This window comes from Ornithorhynchus anatinus, chromosome X3 (assembly GCF_004115215.2).
Source record: "Ornithorhynchus anatinus isolate Pmale09 chromosome X3, mOrnAna1.pri.v4, whole genome shotgun sequence".
In the NCBI taxonomy this organism is placed as follows: Eukaryota; Metazoa; Chordata; class Mammalia; order Monotremata; family Ornithorhynchidae; genus Ornithorhynchus; species Ornithorhynchus anatinus.
In genome coordinates this window covers 14,514,219-14,534,206 of record NC_041751.1, presented here as the reverse complement: position 1 = coordinate 14,534,206, position 19,988 = coordinate 14,514,219, and the positions used below count along the sequence as shown (strand labels likewise).

The window sequence follows — 19,988 nt, the reverse complement described above, 5'->3', positions numbered from 1 at the left end:
TGTGAAGTTGGCCAACTACACAAAACAAATGTGAAAAGGTTTTTTAAATTGCTGTGTTAATGGAATTCCATGAAAATCCAACTGTTCAAAATCTGAAGGAAGCTTTTTTTTTCTCCACCAATGAACTCAAGTGGTATTTTGTGCATCTGTAGCCACAAAGAGCAATGAGATCTGCACTAAGTACTGAAGACTTCAAGATTTTAGCAGAATTAAATTGATAAAAAAAAATCTGCCCTTCATTTTAAGAAACATCGGGAATTACCAAAGATTCAAGGAAGATCTTGGTCGTCAGATATGGGACTCTACTAACTCATAGTTATGTGGGTTGCTGTTGATCTATGATGGTATGGCACAGCCTTGACACTATGCAGTGATCACTAGAGAAGTGGGTTTTATGTGTAAAACCGAGCACACAGTTAGTTGGGAATGTATAGCATCCCTGCCCAAAATTTGCTCAGTGTCACACCAGGAAGATGTACAGGTTTTGCTGCTGTTGTATTCTCCCAAGGAATTAGTACAGTGCTCGGTGTAAACTTAACCTCTCGATAAATGCTATAATTGATTGATGCCTGAAAGTAATATCTGATTTCCATTCCTTAATTAGGGAAGCAACAGGAAAGCACTTTGTGTAGGGTACATTTATTTAGTCTAGTAATACAGACTTTTTCTTTATGGCATAATTTTGCCCCACTAAAATGTCCCTTGCCTTAACTGTAGCTTGCCAAGATGAATTTGGTTTTGATATGCCCCAATATCATAAGCATGTGAGAACCAATCCTTCCTTTAGCGTTTTAAGATTTGTATAATGAGTGGCTGGCAAAACCAGTTCAAAACCAATGATCCCTTCCCTTAGTGTTTATGTATGTTCATTCAGTTACTTGTTTTCTCTGCTCTAGTTGTAAATCCTTTTACGGCTGTCCCCATCCATTAGGATGCAAGATGCAGGGAGTGTGTCAGTCTATTTAATATTTCCCAAATGCCTACTAAAGTAAGTATAGTAATACCAACATTATCGATTAGACTGTAAGCCCGTCAAAGGGCAGGGACTGTCTCTATCTGTTGCCGACTTGTCCATTCCAAGCGCTTAGTACAGTGCTCTGCACATGGAAAGCGCTCAATAAATACTATTGAACGAATGAATGAATATACTGCACCAAGTGGGAATTCAATAAATGCTACAGGTACAAAAAAGAAAATTCCTTGTCGTGCTGTAGTGCTGCAGCTGCTATTTCCATTTCTTCCTCTTGGTTTCAAGACTTTCTGGAAACATGTTCATCTTGGGGAGAGTGGCGACCTCCTGCCATCCAAGACCATTCACTGGCTGGACTAGGGAATACCGCTCTCCATCAGAGTCCACATCATCCCGTAAGTCACTTTTTGAGTGCTTACTGTTTGCAGAGCACTTTGCTCAGCACTTGGGAGAGTTCAATATTACAATCAACACACATATTCCCTGCCCATCACAAGCTTACAGTCTAGAGGAATCTTACAGTCTACACATCATTTCTAACATCGTATCTCCAGATCCTATCAAGCCACCTAGGAGGACTACAGAGAAATAGTGAAAGAACCCCCCGTATCCATTTGAGCGAAATGCTAGGCAAGGCAGATCAAAAGATTCATGTGAGTCACGCTTTGATATTTTCTTTCCAATGTAGTCAACTGCCTAGTAAATTTCAAGGACAGAAGAATTTCAAAATAATGAATAAAGTAAAAAGGTTCAGAGATACCGGTTAAGCATCTCTCAGCTTCCGCATCGGAGCTTAAGCATTAGAAGCACAGAAGCCTTTTTTTTTAATGGTTTTGGCTGAAAGACCTGAGTTAGTGAAGAATAGATGCTCAGGAAAAAAGAAATTGTCAGGGAGAGCCAGCTTTTCAGCCCCACAAATAATACTGTCGAGCAAATGCATCTGAGAGGTAGACAACTGAATTGCACAATAAATAATTAATCTAAACCAAGGACAATATATTTATATGTAGCTATAATAAAACAAAGCAAGGTCCTTTTAATCTACATTATTCATATCCTCGAGACCTTTTATGGCATTATATTTCTTAGTCACACATTCAGTCACTTATGAAATAACCTTTTAGGAGACTAGACTTTCCAAAACGTTGACTAGATATTCAGTCACTTCCTATTCTAGTTTCAAGTTGGAATGGGATCATTCATTTATATAATTATAGGTACGGAAATACTTGAAAAGAAATGTTCATTAAAATGTTTTGTAGAAAGGTGTAAAGCCTTGCCCTGGTTTTCTTCAATTCCTGATTTACCATGGAAATGGTTTTGATATTTAATCTGTCCCTCCAGTTCTTCGGTGGATTTAAAGTTTCTGCAAGTATTAATAAGGGGTAAAAATAGCTCTTCCTCAGTTTAGTATTTAAAAATATTCCCTGGTTTGCATACTTCAGTTTAATTTTCTACAGATTATTCCCATAATGCAATCTTGTGACACTTCTCAGAAAATAAGGGATCACTAAGAGGGTATTTCCAAAATTGCAAAACTTGCTTTGACATTCTATTTCATGCAGTCATCCATAAGACTGAATAACTGTCACAATCAAATGGCCTGGTAATCTCACTAGAGTGGCTGTTCTTACAAAATATAGGTGGTTGTTACTCCCTGAACAGAAAGATCCCAGTAAATCTGAGTTTACTAGAAATAAAAATGTGCCTTATAAAGAGGTTGAGAGAGGTGAGTAGGTTGGTGCATTGTTCATGGTGATCTTTATCTGTCTCAGAAAAAAGAGCTGTTGATGCACACTGCAGAATGGGTCAAGTTTTGAATCTATTTCATTCCAACTGTGGGTCTATTGCAACTTATCTCCCTTTTGGAACTCTCATTTCAGGGCCAGTTTTAACTGTTTAGAAAATATTTTCTTTATTAATGTTAGGAGTTTAATTTGAGCACTTGAATATTTGTTTCTTCCATTATTTTAGTAAATCAGCCTGGATGGGCTCCTCTAGACTCTAAACCACTTTCTCACATTTTTTCATGGGTCTGTTCTTCTCACTTGCTAAAAATTAGTACCTTCACACTGATCTCCAAACCTAGTTTCTCCATAAATAACTTCCAGACTCTAGCACTCTCCCTCCCAGAATAGCAGCTCTTCTCCCCAATTTAGCTTATTCATCTCTTGGTTCACCTCTAATAATAACAATAATAATAATAATGATTCACGCATATTTCCTGAGCTTTTACTGTGTGCAGAGCACTGTCCTAAGAGCTTGGAAATTACAATTCAGCAATAAAGACGATCTCTGCCCACACCAGGCTTACAGTCAAAATGGGGGCAGACAGACATCAAAACAAGTAAACAGGCATGAATATAAATAAATAGAATTATAGATGCGTACATATGTACACAAGTGCTGTGGGGTGGGGAGAGCAGGGTTGAGCAAAGGGAACGAGTCGGGGCCACACGGAGGGGAGGGAGAGTTGAGGAGAAGGAGGGCTTAGTCTGGGAAAGGGGAACTTATAATTAAGGTATTTGTTAACTGCTTACTATGTAGCGAGCACTGTACTAACTGCTGGGATGGATACCAGCAAATCGGGCTGGACAACAGCCCATGTCCCACATGGGGCTCCCCATCTTGACTGTAGCATCTCAGTGCTCACTACGTGCCAAGCACTGTACTAAGCACTGGGGCAGATAGAAGACAATCAGGTCAGGCACAGTCTTGATTCCACATGCAGCTTTCACAGCCTAAGAGGGAGGGAAACAGGTGTTTGATCCCAGACCCAGGAAGTGGTGGTAATAATAGCAACTGTGGTATTTAAATGTTTACTATGTGCCAAGCCCTGTACTTTATGCTGGCGTAGATAGAACTTATCGGACATTGTCCTTGGCCTCCTAAGAGGGGCCTCACAGTCTAATAATAATAATCATAATAATGGCATCTGATAAATATTTCCTACGTGTCTAGTACTCTACTAAATGCTAGGGTAGATACATGGTCATCAGGTCAGACACAGTCCCTGTCCCACATGGGGCTCACGGTCTAAATAGGAGGGGGAGCAGGCATTGAAACCCCACTTTTACAGATGAGTAAAGTGAGACCATGAAAATCTAGGTGACTTGCCCAGGGTCACACATCAGGGAAATGGTCGAGCTGGGAATAAAACCCAGTTACTCTACCAGGCTCTTGGTTTTCCTATTAGGTCCTGTTGCCTCTCATAAATAAATGACTCTTTTTTAAGCACATACTTGGTTACTTGCTTTTTCTTAATCCCACAGTGTTTATATGGCACTTACTAAGCAAGCAGCATAACCTGGTGGAATTTAAATTAAATACCCTTTCTCCCTGTCCCTCCCTGATTGTAAGGTCCATGTTGGACAGGGACTGCACCCACCCTGGTTATCTTAGAATAGTGCTTGGGACATAGTAACCGCTTAACAAATCCTGTAACTGTTCTTATAGTAATAGAAAGACTCACTCTGTCCTCCAGGAGTTTATAACCTACTGGAGAAGACATACAAAAAGTCAAGCAGATAGTGAAAGCAAGAGGAAGAATAAATGTAAGGCAATGTAGCCTAGGGGAAAGAGCATGATCCTGGAAGCCAGAAGATCTGGGTTCCAATCCCAGTTAGCCACTTGTCTGCTGTGTGACCTTGGTTGAGTCACTTAATTTGTCTGTGCCTAAGTTACTGAATCTGCAAAATGGAAATCGAGACAGTGAGCCCCATCAGGGACAGGGACTGTGTCCCACCATTGAAAACACAATTTTTAAAAGACACCATTAAAAAAAAATGAATGGAAGAAACTATGTCATCCCAGCTGTTTGAAACAGGATAAAATGACTGAACAAAATTGAACGTTCAGGTGTGTTGCACCAAGCTATTTACACACATACAAACACTCTACACAAATGCTAACACAAACACGATGAAACACAGGCAGTAGAGAAATTCTAAGCAGCAGTGCAAGTATCAACTTAAAACAATTAGCTAAATAAAGAGGGGGATATTGGCTTGAAGATTCACAGATGGTTGCAAATTGCAAAGTGGAGCATTCAATTTCATTTCACATGTCCTGAATCCATTTTCCTATTCATTATAAAAATGTCATTCCTGTTTGAATGGCATTCCTGATGTATAAATTCAAAGGGATCAGGTTGAGATTGGTTACTTAATGGAGTCCAAGTTAGATGATCCCAGTTAATTGTCTTGTTTTGAAAAATGTCTTTAATTTTAATGATGTGGTTCTCTTCCAGGATACAGACTCTATATTATTTGGTTCAGTGAGGTTTCTTCTGCAATTTCATGGTTGATAACAGTCTTGACAGCGTGAACTTTGTTTTGTAAATGTTTTTGAAAACTTCAATGCGATCAAGAATGTTTCAGTCTGCATTCAGGGTGCTTTGTATTTCCAAACTTTCTGTGATCCAGTGCCTGAAGTAATAGGCTGACAACCCCCAATTACCTGGTCACCCCTCCCCAACATTGCAGATCACCCCCCAAATGCCCTCCTGGAGAGAGTGATTTGGGGGAGGGTTTTGCTGAACCAGTTCATTCCCTGCTCTGGGGGCTGAGTTACATCCTGTAATGATAGCTGTAGGATTTAAAGTGCTTTCTGTGTGCCTGGAGCAGTACTAAGTGCTGGCGTAGATAGGGATAGTGGGATACAGTCCATACCCCACTGGGCACTCACAATCTTGAGCAGCATTTTACAGATGACTTAACTGAGTTTCAGTGAAGTGACTTGTCCAAGGTCACACAGTGGACAAGTGGTGGTGCCAGGATTAGAAACCAGGCCCTCTGACTCTCGGGCCCACGTACTTTCCCCTAGTCGTGCGGCTTCTCGGCAATTGCACTGCATCCAAGTTCCAGATCTATGCCGCTTGACCCTCAAGCTCTGTGGATTGAATAGATATTTTTCCTCTATGTTCCCTTCCGTGTTCACTCCTCTCCGCCATCCCCTCCTCCACCCCCCTCAGAGGGTGATCATATCCATCATATGGTGTGATTTATACCAGTTCCCCAATCTTTCATTCAGACTTTACTGATAGGAAAGTTTTCTATTGACATTAATTCTATTGACCCTTTCCCAATCACTTACTACAGAACTCCTCACAGTGTAAATGCTCAACAGATTCCATTAATGGATTCATTTATTCACTTATTTATTCATCACTTACCATGTGTGGAGCACTGTGTTAAGTGCTTGGGAGAGTACGTTACAACAGTAGAGAGACACATTCCCTCCCCAGAGTGAGTTTACAGTCTAATTAGAGGGACACAGACAGCAATACAAATAAATTATAGATCCATTCATTCGTTCACTCGAATTTATTGAGTGCTTACTGTGTGCAGAGCACTGTACTAAGCATTTGGAAAGTACAGTTCAGTAACAAATAGAGATAATCCCTACCCACCAACTGGTTCACAGTCTAGAAGATTGGTAGATGATGACTGTGGGGCTGGGATAGAATAGGGAGCAAGGGTTAGGGCAACACAGACGGGAGTGGGAGAAGAGGAAAGCTTGTTCCAACCACTGCCCAATCCATAAAAACCGGAACGTGTGGAATAGGAGTTTGAGACCACGTAATTTTTGCCCCCCCCGAAGGAAGCTGGGTTTATCTCCCACAATAGGGAGCTCGGGGGTGGTTTGGAATGAATCCTGGAGCTCGTGAGGAAAGGAGTTAACATCCGTATGATCCAGAACTCTTTTTAATTCATACATGCTACATCAATGGCAGAATAGTTTAAAATGGGTTAACATATTAAGAAAAAGAGAACACTGAAAGAAATGCATTTGTGGTAAATCTAGAATTTCTTAATATTCATAAGTCTCAGATCCTAGTACAATTGCATTTTCTGTACATATCATTTGCCACATTTTACATTCCATAATTGAAGAATAGTGTAGTGGATGTTCTACCCATCACTTGTTGTGTCTTCTGTTTTCAGTTCATAACAAGACTTATTGATTCATAAGGTTAACTTTGGCTAAATCAATAGCACACCACGTTGACATTGATCAGATAGGAGTTTCTATATTGCCACATAAATCTGTTGAAAACACTTCTTTTAACCTCAGACTGCAGTGAGGAGGTGGATGAGCCTGTTTAACCTGTGATTTCTCTCCGACTGTGTTGTGGCAGAAATATGGAACAATATTAGACAAAATAAGCTCAGTAAGCCACTATGAGCAGGTCATTTTTTTTTCTTTTTCATGCTATTGAATTTAGACTGGCAACCATGTGATGAGAACAGTCTTGGGTTCATCTATGCAGCAGTTTAGAAATCAAAATAATTAGGAACCTAAAAATAGACTATATCTTCCCTTTTTTTTCTTGTAGTGATTTGTGCTTTCATGGTATAATTCAATCCAAATTCTAGGACAAATGTATATCTTCTGTTTTGAAATGATAGTTTTCAATGTTAAAGCGGTCTCGGAACAATTCCAAATCGTATCCAAAAGAAAAAGGATGTCATTTCTTTAGATAATGCCCAATATACCATTTTCCTTTTGATATCCTCCTTTTCTTCCACTTTCCATGTACTGGGTTGCTTCTATTTTCCATTCCAGTCTGACTTTCTTAACTCATCTCTCCTTCCTTTCTTTCTCCATGTCTCTCTCTCTCCCTCTTTTTTTTTCCTTAATGGTTCTTTTTTATGTTGTATAAGTGCTTATAGAAGCAGTGTGGCTTAGTGGAAAGAACACAGGTTTCGGGGTCAGAGGACGTGGGTTCTAATCCCAGCTCCGCCACTTGTCTGCTCTGTGACCTTGGGCAAATCACTTCACTTCTCTGTGCCTCAGTTCCCTCATCTGTAAAATGGGGATTAAAAGTGTGAGCACCACTTGAGACAACCTGATTACCCTCTATCTACCCCAGTGCTTAGAACAGTGCTTGGCACATAATAAGTGCTTAACAAAGACCATAATTATTATTATTACTATTATTATTATGTAGATATGTTCATCAGGTTGGACAGAGTCCCTGTCAAACATGGGACTCAGTCTTTATTCCTTATTTTACAGATGAGGTAGCTGAGCCACAGAGAAGTTACGTGGTTTGCCCAAGGTCACGCAATAGACAAGTGGTGGAGCTGCAACTGGAACTCAGATCCTTCTGACTCACAGGTCCCAGCTCTCTCCACTAGGCCACGCTGCTTCACTGGTTAATTGCTTACTATGTGCCAAGCACTGTGCTGAGCATAGGAGTAGGACCCAGATAATCTGGTCTTTTCCCTTTCCCTGCCTGCCTGTCTGTCTGTCTCTCATTCTTGCTCTCTCTGTTTCTCTGTCATTTTAGCATTTCAAAGACAGCAACTTCTGAGGCATGAATTAAGGTAACATACTACCATTGCATGAGTGACAGGAAGTGAAAAAAAATGATTAACCTTAATGTTGGAAAAATAGAATCATTGAAGTATTTTTCACTGCAACAGCCTTGGAATAAGAATATTATTTATTCCACTGATTGTCAGGCATCACAGCAGCATCAGGTTCCTGGTTACTTGGCTAGTTCTTGAAGTAGCGTGACCTGGTGGATAGAGTACTGGGACTAAGTAATAGGGCCTGGGAGTCAGAAAGACCTGAGTTCTAATCCCAGCTCTACCACTTGCCTTCTGTGTGACCTTGAGCGAGCCGATTAACTTTTCTGGGCCTCGGGTACCTCATCTGTATAATGGGGATTAAAACTGTGAGTCCCGTCTGGTACGAGGATGGCGTCCAACCCGAATTGCACAATAATAATATTTATTATAATTATAGCATTCGTTAAGCACTTACTACGTGCCAAGAGTTGGGGTAGGTACAAGATAATCAGGTTGTCCCACCCGGGGCTCACAGTCTTAATCCCCATTTTACAGATGAGGTAAGAGAGGCACAGAGAAGTAAAGTGACTTGCCCAGTGTCACAGTAGCAGATGAGAGGTGGAGCCGGGATTAGAACCTACATCCTCTGGCTCCCAAGCCCTGCTTCTGCCACTAGGCCATGCTGCTTCAATTGCGCGTTCTTCCCCCTGCATGTTTTCTCAGTCAGGGCTGTAAACTTCAGAGACTTTTGCGCATTACTGGTTGAGCACTATTTTCAACTGAAACTCTACGGGTGTTTTCAATTACAGCGTGACTCATTTTCAACCTGACATTCTTTGCATGTCATTTCTAAAGAGTTCAAGTGACGAAAGGTGAGAGTGATATTAAACAATTCATTTTTGTATAATTGCTTTTGCAGCTCTGCTGGCCAGCTGGTTGGTGTTATTTGGGAATGCAGCCAACTGAGGATTGGAGAACTTTGCTTTGAAGTTTCAGACGATGATCCGTCTCCTAAAGGTAGGCTGCCTCAACACTCTAAGTCACTACGTAGGAGTTGCGAGCTGCTAAGACATGACTATTCTCGGCTTTTTGATGGAGAAAGCGTGGAGAAACCTGAAGAGCGTCAGAATGGAGATTTTACAGGAAAAAAAGTAACTTGAATGTGTAACCAAGTTATACTTCCTGGCATGATTTCAATTCATATGCAGATAAGCAAATATGACAAAGTGGTATCCATTCAAAAATAAGATAATTTTCCTTCTGAGCTTGTGTTTTAAGGCTAGTCTGGAAGTCAGAGCATTCCTTTCATCAAACAGATATGTCTTCTTTCAAAGTCAAGCCTCTGGCTTAGTCTTTACGGGGTAAAAAAAAAAAAATGACACAAGTTCCCTGGTGTCTCTTAAAACGCATGTCTAATTCGATTGTTACTTAAGGCATTCAACCAAGTTTTTGGTTTTTTCTTTTCCCGGTGCCCGGAATATGAGTCTGTCACAAAAATAACTGATAGAGTTCACATCTCATAGGAGTAGCAAGTTCAAACATTTTTCTGACACTTTGAGAAGAGTAATTATGAATTCATTCTTCGTCTTGAGACAAAAATAAATGTGATCCCCACAGTTCAATCTCAGTGATCACTTATTTTTAGCCTTGGAGTAAATTTAGTGTGCTTTAGAACTGCATGGAATTGAGGGAAAATGCGAGTGTTGGAAGGGAAAAATATTTAGTCTATGTTTTATGTATATTCTATATACTCTATATTGTATGTGTATTCTATATACTATATAATGAGCTGAATAGGTGGCTTACCTTGCTGTCATCTTTTCCACTATCTGATCTGCTGGTTTCCTCAATTCTTTCTAGATTACCCAAAATTAAACATTATGAATTAGGATTTGCAGTTTTATAACCCCAATTGATTTCTTCTAAGTCTATACATTTCCATAACCAAGTCTTTCTAATTTAACAGCTTAAAAATGCATTGTCTTTGAATAAAATATAGCAGACTATGATTTCCCCAGTTACTCTAGATTTTCCCCCTTTTTTTTTTCCAACAGATTCCAGTAACTGATCTCCTCAGCTAGATTTTAAGCTCCTCAAGGGCATATGCTAAGCCTGATAATTCTATGGTACTTTCCCAAATTCGTAAGAGCATTCCCTACATAATAAGAGATCAATAAATATGATTGATTGGAAGTTAAGGTATTGTGCTAAAACCAAGCATTCCTACCTTGCTTCTTCCTTTCCTAATTTAGTTACAAATCACATTGGAGTGGAACATTTTTTTTTTTCCCTAATGTGGTGTCTTGAGGTGGAAAGGTTAAGTAAATGAGGACACTTTACTATACCATTAAAGCCTGCTATGAATAGCAACTTCCTCATTTGCCTAGAGGTTATTATAAACTTGTAAATCCATTTCTCTCAAGCAAAAGGTAACATACTGGATTCCAAGTGACCAAATTATAGGCTAAATTTACTATCTGGTAGTAAGACATAAATTAGAAGGAACATTAGCCCATCAGGCTTGGGAACTGAAATGGTTAATGCTCCCCTTGAAGCAGAGTGAGGTTAGTGGATTAAAAAAGAGCCAGGGAGTCTGAGGGACCTGGCTTCTTACCATGGCTCTGCCACTTCTCTGCTGTGTGACCTTGGGCAAGCACATAAATTCTCTGTGCCTCAGTTCCCTCATATTTAAAATGGGTATTAAAACCGTAAGCCCCATGTGGGACATGGGTCTTGGGCAAACAAATTAGCTTGTATCTACCCCAGTGCTTAGTGCAGGGTCTGGCACATAGTAACTCCTTCACAAATACCATTAAGAAGAAAAAAAGAACTTCAGCCATTAGATGAAGTGGCTTCACAAGGTGTGTCTTCCTATCATTTCCAGGAATAGTGAAATTTCTTAAGGGTTTACTGTGTGTCAAATACTCTTCTAAACCCTGGGATAGATGTACGTTAATCAGGTTGGACCCGGTCCCTAATGAGGCTCACTGTCTGTTGAAAGGAAGGAAATTTAGCCTCTGTTTTACAGATCCGAAGCACAGGTTAGTTGAGTTGCCCATGTCACAAAGCAGACAAGAGCCAGAGCTATTATACTCTTCCCTAGTTCCTTTGACTCCCAGGGCCTTGCTCTTTCCACTAGGCCAAGATGCTTCTTTAGGGTGGAAAATATTGAAGCTCTTCAGGACAAAATTTCTTTGGGAGAACTGGAAATCTTACCAGGAGACCCTGCTTACCTTCATCTGTTCCAGCTACTGAGACACAGAAACGATTGACAGAAATATTAAGGTTCTGTAGAGTCTATAGAGGGAGATAGACATTACAGACAGACAGACAGAAATTACAAACAGGGGAAATAAGAGGTTAAGGGTATTTACATAAGTGCTGTGGATCTGGGGCATCAAAGGAAATTGTTCTTTTAATAAAATCTCTACGAGGAGGCTCCCAAACTAAGAGGTAGGAAGAGCAGTTAATTTATCCCCTTTATGCAGTTGAGGAAAACAAGGCCCAGAGAGGATAAGTGACTTGTTTAAGGTCACCCAGGTGGCAGAGTTGAGATCAGAACCCAGATGCCCCGATTCCCAGCCCCATGCTCTTTCTCATTAGGCCTGCTGCCATTCAGATCAAATGAATCAGAAATTGAAGAAATAATGAGAAGAGAGGAGTTAACTAGAATTGTCATCGAGTTGAGTATTCCTGTTTACGATATCCACCGTGCCCTCCTGACTTGCACTGATCAAGGAACAGACTTCCACCTGTCATATGCTCTCAGCCACCTTTATAGGAATTCCTCAAAATTCACTTTAGTAGGGATTGTTTGAGCAGCACTTGTTATGTAAGGAACGTTATCATTTATCTGGCTACTAACTTCCCCTAGGGAATGGTCCAAAATGCTGCCTGATTCCATTAAGTGGGAGATGAGCCTCTCCCAATTTTACTAGAAAACGTTCTTTAAAACATATTTCAGGAGTGTTCTTTCCATAATGAGAAACTGTTTGTGCAGAACACAATCCACCATTAGCCCAAATAGATTTGGTGAAGGAGCATGTGGCCCAGGGAATAAGAAGACATCATCCGGGCAAGAGAAGCAGCGATGCCTAGTGGATAGAACAAGGGCCTGGAGTCAGAAGGACCTGGGTTCAAATCCTGCCGCCACTTCTCTGCTGTGTGGCCTTGGCAAGTCACTTCACTTTTCTGGCCCTCAGTTCCCTCATCTGTAAACTGGGGATTAAGACTACTAGGACTCTGTCCAACCTGATTAGTTTGTGTCTACCCCAGTGTTTAGAAGAGTGCATGGCCCAGACTAAGACTCAACAGATCGCATAAAAAAATGTTATTACTCTTCCCAGAGTTTGTATCAGTCTTCCTGAACCAAAAAAGAGATTGTGTTTCTTTGTGGTTTTGCAAATGGCAATATGATATGCACTAAATTTCAGTGGGTTGCAAAGGTGTAAAGCCTTCTATTAGTAGCAGACGTAACCCTTTAGAAATTTGTCCTAAACATGCCAGTCATGGGTGTATCTTTGAACTAACTGCACTAGAGCGCCTAAATTTCCTGGAAGTCATTTGTCACTGTAACATGATATTCCTGTAACCCGAGGTTCTTCAAGAACACATCCCCTGTGTTGTAGGGAAGCTCCCGTACTCAGGAGTCTGTTTCAGTTTACAAAATGGCTTTACAAAATGTTAATTCCTTGGAATGAGGTAGGGGCAAGAAGAAATTCAATTGACTTGTTTGAGATTTAAGATCATACACAATCAAAAATAATTAATGTGACTACCATTCACTTTTCAGTATGGAACAGTACCTGTGACCTATCTGATGATGTTGGATCACACATCCATTCATTACTCTTTGCTTTCCTTTCTCCCTGTCAATTGTTATTATCATCATCACCATCATTATTTGCCATTTATATGTGTTTACTTTGTGTCAAGCACTGATCCAAGCACTGGGGTAGATAAAAGTTAATCAGGTTGGACACAGTCCCTGCTGGGGTTCACAGCCCAAGTAGGAGGAAGCACAGGTATTGAATTCCCATTTTATGGTTGAAGAAACTGAGGCAAAGAGAAGTTAAGTGACTTCCCCAACATACACAGCAATCGAGTGGCAAAGCAAAGATTAGAACCCAGGTCTTCTGACTCTCAGGCCCCTCTTGTTTCCATGCAGCTTCCCAGCAACTAGAGCTCCTATTACCTGTTAGAGCTCATATCTGAAGGTATGAAAATATTGTACACAGAAAAAAAGAACATTTGCATGGATGGATTGTTTCCCCTTGGCATGATTTCTCAATTAATTTTAAAGGTCATTTTTCCCTCTACGGGTGCTGGGAATGACATTTTAAAATAGAGTAAATACATGCCACAGAAAAGGTGATCGATCTTCTCCCATGCATTCTTTCCGTGGCTCCGTTTGCTATGTCCTCGGTCTGGATGTTCAGAGAGCAGGCTATAATCCAAATCATCAAACTATCACCCGGGCTAATTTAAAAGAATTACAGTAAACAAACACGTAAACATGTCTAACGCCTTTATTCTAATCAAATTCTGGGGGAGAGAATGAGAGGCCCTGGCGTTCCAGAGCAGGGAGGCATAATTTACTTTGCGGAAGTCAGAGCCTGCACACCACGATGGACGCTGTGGATAATGACGACTCTGGGGTTGTAAACCTGTGGAGGATTAAAAGCCATGAGGGTTCATCTTCTTAACCTTGAGCAGCAGTATTGTAAACTCCTTGGGGGCAGGGATCAGGTCTACCATCTCAACTGGATTACACTTTCCCTAGTGACCAGTACAGTGTTCTGCACACAAAAGCACTCAGTAAATACTGCTAACTGATTAATAAAATTGATATGTATATTGCAAATCCAATGATTACAATTTATTGGGCATTTGCCAGAGTGTAGTTTACAGTCCTCTAAAGTGTAAGCTTCACTGTGGGCAGGGAGCATGTGTGCCAACTCTGATATAGGTATATACAGGTATATAGGTATATACAGGTATATAGGTATATACAGGTATATATCAACTGTATTTACTGAATGCTTATCTTGTGCAGAACACTGTACTAAGCACTTGGGATTTTATATATATATAAATATATATAATATAATATATATATATATATATAATACACACACACACACACATATCCATGCATACACCTATATACCTATATATAGGTGTATATATATGTATATATATAGGTATAGGTATATAGGTATATACCTATATCAGAGTTGGTGCACATAAATTATATAATTTATTTATCTTATCATTTTTGTTAAGCACCTGTTATGTGGCAGGAACTGTACTAAGCTCTGAGGTAGATCCAGGTTGCTGAGACTGGACACAGTCCTTGTCCTGACCCACTTAGGGCTCACAGTCTTAATCCCCATTTTAGTGATGAGGTAACCGAGGTCCAGAGAAGTGAAGTGACTTGTCCAAGGTCACACAGCAGACAAGTAGCAGAGGCAGAATTAGAACTCAGGTCCTTCTGACTCCCAAGCGTGTGCTCTATCCACTAGGTCTCACTGCTTAACATTTACTTTTCTCAAACGCTTAGTACGGTGCTCCGCACCCAGTAAACACTCATTATGTATGATTCATTGATAGATGTAATCTCGGTTCAGGCATAAAAGGTGTCCATTTAATTTTATATTCTCCAAAATACTCTTAATCATCACTGGCAGGTGCCTCTTAGGAACTGAACAGAAAATCATTTGAAAGATGATAAACGTATTTCCTTCCGTTATATGGACAGTGGTTAAGATCCCTTTCATCCTAAAGAAATGTCATAGGAAAATCCAAATCGTCTCTTTGCTTACCAGTAAATATCGACTTGCTAATCTGAAAACTGATTTTCTTATCTGTGGAAAACAGTGTTAAGGAAAAAAATATGCTGCTTTTGTATCATTTGCCAACATGATAATTAATCAAATGCATTTCTTCAGCATTTGCTGTGTGCAGAGTGTTGTACTCTGTTCTTGTGGGAGAGTGCAGTGAAATAGAATTGGTACACACAAACTCTGCTTTGGGGACAATTAATAGAAAGAACTGGGTTTTTTTTTTAGGATATTAATCCATCTCTTTTCGTGCATTTTAGGGAACTGTACCACCAGTGGACATATCCTAGGACTAAAAGCCAAATGACCCAGTTTCTAATCCCAGCTCCACCACTTACTAAACTGTAAACTCACTGTGGGCAGGGAACGTATCTACTAACTCTATTGTATTTTACTATACCAAATGCCTAAAGCAGTGTTCTAAGGCAGTAATGTGCTCAACAAATAACACTGATTGAACGATTGATGGATTGAACTTGATCAAGTTATTTAACCATTCCTTTTCCCTCTTTTAGAAATGTTTCTTGTGAAAGACTCAATGTTTAAAAATATCCTCAGAGCTCCCATAATGCAGGGGCTAGAGATGGAACCTCCACCCCTTAGATGGCAAGTTTTTTTGAAAGCAGGAGTCATGTCTTTCAACTGTATTGTACTCTCCCAAGTGCTTAGTACAGTGGTCTGCACAAGATAAACATTCAGTAAATACAGTGGCTAAACTGACTATACTAATGATAAACTTAATGGTAAAGAAAACCTTAAGCCCAGTCCTTGTTCACAAAAAGGAGAAAAGCATCATGTTCTAGTGGAAAGAGCAAAGGTCTGGGAATCAGAAAACCAGAGTTCTAATGCTAGCTTTCCATGTCTACTGTTTGCCCTTGGGCAAATTAGTTAATTTCTCTGGGTTTTAGTTACTTCATCTGTAAAATGGGCATTAAGACTGTGAGTCCCTTGTGGGACATAGATTATTTACAATCGGATTTACTTAGAGCTACCCCAGCTCTTAGAACATAGCAAGCACTCAACGAATTCCATTAAAAAAACAAAAGCAAACAAAAAAAAAAACTGCCCTGTTTAACATGTTTCTCAGGTATACTGTTAATCCCTCATTGATTCGTTCAACCAGTCGTATTTATTGAGTGTTTACAATGTGAAGAGCACTGGGAGAGGTATGCTGTCCTCAAAGGGTGTTCCATCTGCTGCTTTTTTTTTAATAGTCACATCAAACTATAACATTTAGAGTAGGGATGTTAGAGAATTATAACTTATTGGATTCATTTTTTTTTACATATTATATGAAATGTCTCCTCCATACCTTTCAAGGGCTTTAGGATGAGAGCTCATTTTTATGCTGGATGATTTTTAAAGTGGAGCCCAGTGCATGTCTTATTGCTTATGGATTGATTGTTCAGATACCCAGCAAAAAAAAAAACCCAGGGGGGAGCAGAAGTTCAGGATGTAGGAAAGGAGAGAACGCAAGCGGGAGAGACGGAAGGGCCGCCTTCCGTTCAACCTCCTTCTTCAGCAGCACTAGCTGTACCAGGTCACCAGGGCCATGGAAGAGCCGCCCTCGGGTTGACGCAGGAACAACGTCGGCAGAAAGATCAGCGTGGCTCAGTGGAAAGAGCCTGGGCTTGGGAGTCTGAGGTCACAGGTTCGAATCCCGGCTCTGCCACTTTCAGCTGTGTGCCTGTGGACAAGTCACTGCACTTCTCTGTGCCTCAGTTACCTCATCTGTAAAATGGGGATTAACTGTGTCATGTGGGACAACCTGATTACCCTGTATCTAACCCAGTGCTTAGAACAGTGCTCTGCACATAGTAAGCACTTAACAAATACCAACACCAGAAGGCAGCACCAGGAGGTCTGGATGAAGTGTCACTGTAATAATAATAATAGTGATTTATAATAATTATGGTATTGGTTAAGTGCTTACTGTGTGCCAAGCACTGTTCTAAGCGCTGGGGTAGATACAAGGTTGGACATAGCCCCTGTCCTACATGGGGCTTACAAACTGAATCCCCACTTTAGAGAAGAGGTAACTGAATCACAGATAAATGCAGTGACCTGGGTAAAGTCACACAGCAGACGAGTGGTGGAGCTGAAGTTAGAATCCACCTCCTTTGACTCCCAAGTCTGTGCTGGTGCCCTTTTCTAGGCCGTGCTGCTTCGCTGCTGGTCACTTGGTCAACGCGAGACCTTAACGGGTTCTCTCAACCACAGCGCAGGGGGCAGGGTGGGCAGTCATAATTCTGGAGCTCTCCTGCTCTCATTGGCATATCTGGCCACTGGGCCTGGAGGGTATTGTCAGAGTTTGGGATATTGCTGTGGCCTAGTGGAAAGAGCACGGGCTAGGGGCTCAGAGAATTGGGTTCCTGATCCTGACTCCATTACTTCCCTACCGTTTGACCTTGAACAAGTCACTTAAACCCTCTAGCCCTCTTTCCTCACTTGCTCAATACCTGCTCTTTCTGCCGTTTAGACTGTGGGCTGGTGAGAGACAAGAACTGGGTCCAACCTGATTACCATTTTTCTATCTCAGCATTTCCCCCGGTGCTTAACACAAAATGCTTAATGCCACGATCATCATCATCACATTTTTTTCGGTGGCGGAGCTTACCACGGTGAGTCAGTGTGGTGTATTTCCTTCATCATGGCACCCCTTTGCCCACACCGCTTTCCCAGACTGATTGCATGGGCAGGAAGGAGAGACAGATTATGGATAGCCATTCATGGGAACCCTGACAGCAGCCTAGTCTCCAAATAATGGTGGAATATAAATTCCTTGTGGGCAGATAAGGTGTCTTGTATTCTGTTTTACTTGTCCAAGTGTTAAGCACTGTGAACTGCTGCTTGAAGGAGCTCAGTAAATGTCACAACTCATTGATTCATTCATTCATTCAATCCTATCGATTGAATGCTTTCTGGGTGTAGAACACTGTACTAAGCGCTTGTACTAAGGACTCTTGTAGTGGTTGTAATGGTGTTCCAGAACTAGCCCTAACTCTAGGAGGGTTCACAGTAGACTTGCCATGGATAGGAAAATTCTTGCCTAAGGAGGTAACATAGCCTAGTGGAAAGAGCACAGGCCTTGGAGTCAGATGACCTGGTTCTAATCCCAGTTCCGCCACATACTTGGTCTATGACCTTGGGCAAAACAGTTGACTTCTTTATGCCTCACTTTTCACAATTGCAAAAGGGGAATTAGTCAGTGAGTCCCACATGGTACCTGATTATCTCGTATCTACCCTGGCACTTAGTGCTAGGCACACAGTAAACGCTTAACAAACAATGCTGTCATCATTACTATCATTATTCCTATGTAATTAAATGATTATGATTAATGATATTTTTCTTTGACTTTTTACCCTAATGCTTTAAGTTCCAGGAGTTAGGAATCATAAAAACCTTTCCCCTTGAGAGTTTCATTCAGATGAACTGATATTGAGTCCAGGAGATAAATAGCAATTTAATTAAATATGCAGATGATTATTAAATTGGATTGGGATACGAACAAAAAGGGAGGATTGTGATGCAGTTCGGAGAGAACAAGAAAGGTTAGCCTGTGGTCCAGAAGTAATCAAATAGGATTTAACATGTCAAAATAGAAGATAATTCACTTTGAGGAAGCAAAATCAATTGGAGAGAGAGGGAAATCCTCTCAGAGATAGCCTTGTTTAAAAAACCAGGTGGATTGACTCATCTGTACTGTGTGTTGTTGTCATCTGACCATTTGAACGTTATATATATCTGACCATTTGATTCCAAACATCAACATAAGCACATAGTAGTGCTTTACTTAATTTCAATTTGCATCTATACAAGCTACACACACTATTATAACCTTTACCATGAGATTTAAAGCTCCTTGAGGGCCAGGGATAAATGTTTTTGCTTCTGGTTTACTCTCCCCAGCACTTAACGCAGTGCTCAGCATAAAACATTCAGTGAGTCTACTAATTGATATACGGTGTCAAATTCTTGCATGACATGTAAAAACACATAGATTTAGGAAACGTGGATTAATGAAGTGTTTGGATTCTGCCACATCCCAGCAGTGGCAAACAGCTTTCCGGAGTCCCAGAACGGTGGCTGATTCACTGGCAGAAGATGGAGAGCCAGAGCTGAGCTTTGTTTGGTTCATTTAAAGCCAACTCTGGGAGATTTTCTTCCTCTATCTCCCACCAGTTCCCTCCTTCCCCTGCCTTCCATTTTGCTTAGCCGCAACCCTGCCGAGCTTTAAAATGCTCTTAAAATCCCAATTCCAAGAAGCCACCCCCCAGAAAATACCCTCAGAAATCACTTAGGTACATACGCAACTGTGCATTCAATTATTCAGCTATTCTACCCTGTCAAATGTGTGAAGCTTTCTGTTATCGCTATCTGTGCTACCATCTGTTATCTCACTTCTGAAGCTATGATACTCTCCCAAGCATTCTTTATAGTGCTCTGCACACGTGATGTGCTCAATAATGCCATTCATTCGTTTACCCCCTTGTACTTCCTCCTGTCTCTTCTTTTTCTGAACAGTCATTGTCCGCCAGTCTCCCTTTCTAGATCATAAGCTTCTTAATGGCAGGGGGCCAGTCTTTTTCCTTCACGTATAGTCTCTACATTAATGAGTATAAGACTCTGCACAAAGTAGGTATTCAATAAATTCCATTGACTGATTAATTGATAGACCCGTCCCATACAAAGAATCCCAAATAACTAAAAATGCTTCGACATGGTATTAGTAATTATGGTGTTCGTTCAGCACTTACTGGGTGCTCCGAACACTAAATGAACTAGGTGCTGGAATAGATACAAGATAATCAAGTCAGATATTATCTCTGACCCCCTGGGGGCTCGCAGCCTCAAGTAGGAGCACAAGCAAATTGG

General features: G+C 40.7%; 1 protein-coding gene across 1 annotated transcript in view; it reads left to right on the top strand.

Moving 5' to 3' along the window:
• Window positions 1-19,988, top strand: part of CDH12 (cadherin 12) — a 503,695-nt gene that overhangs the window by 136,480 nt on the left and 347,227 nt on the right. The window contains exon 2 of the mRNA XM_007655500.3: window positions 9,188-9,285. The gene's annotated coding sequence lies outside the window, so the exon portion shown is untranslated. The remainder of the gene's footprint in view (window positions 1-9,187; window positions 9,286-19,988) is intronic.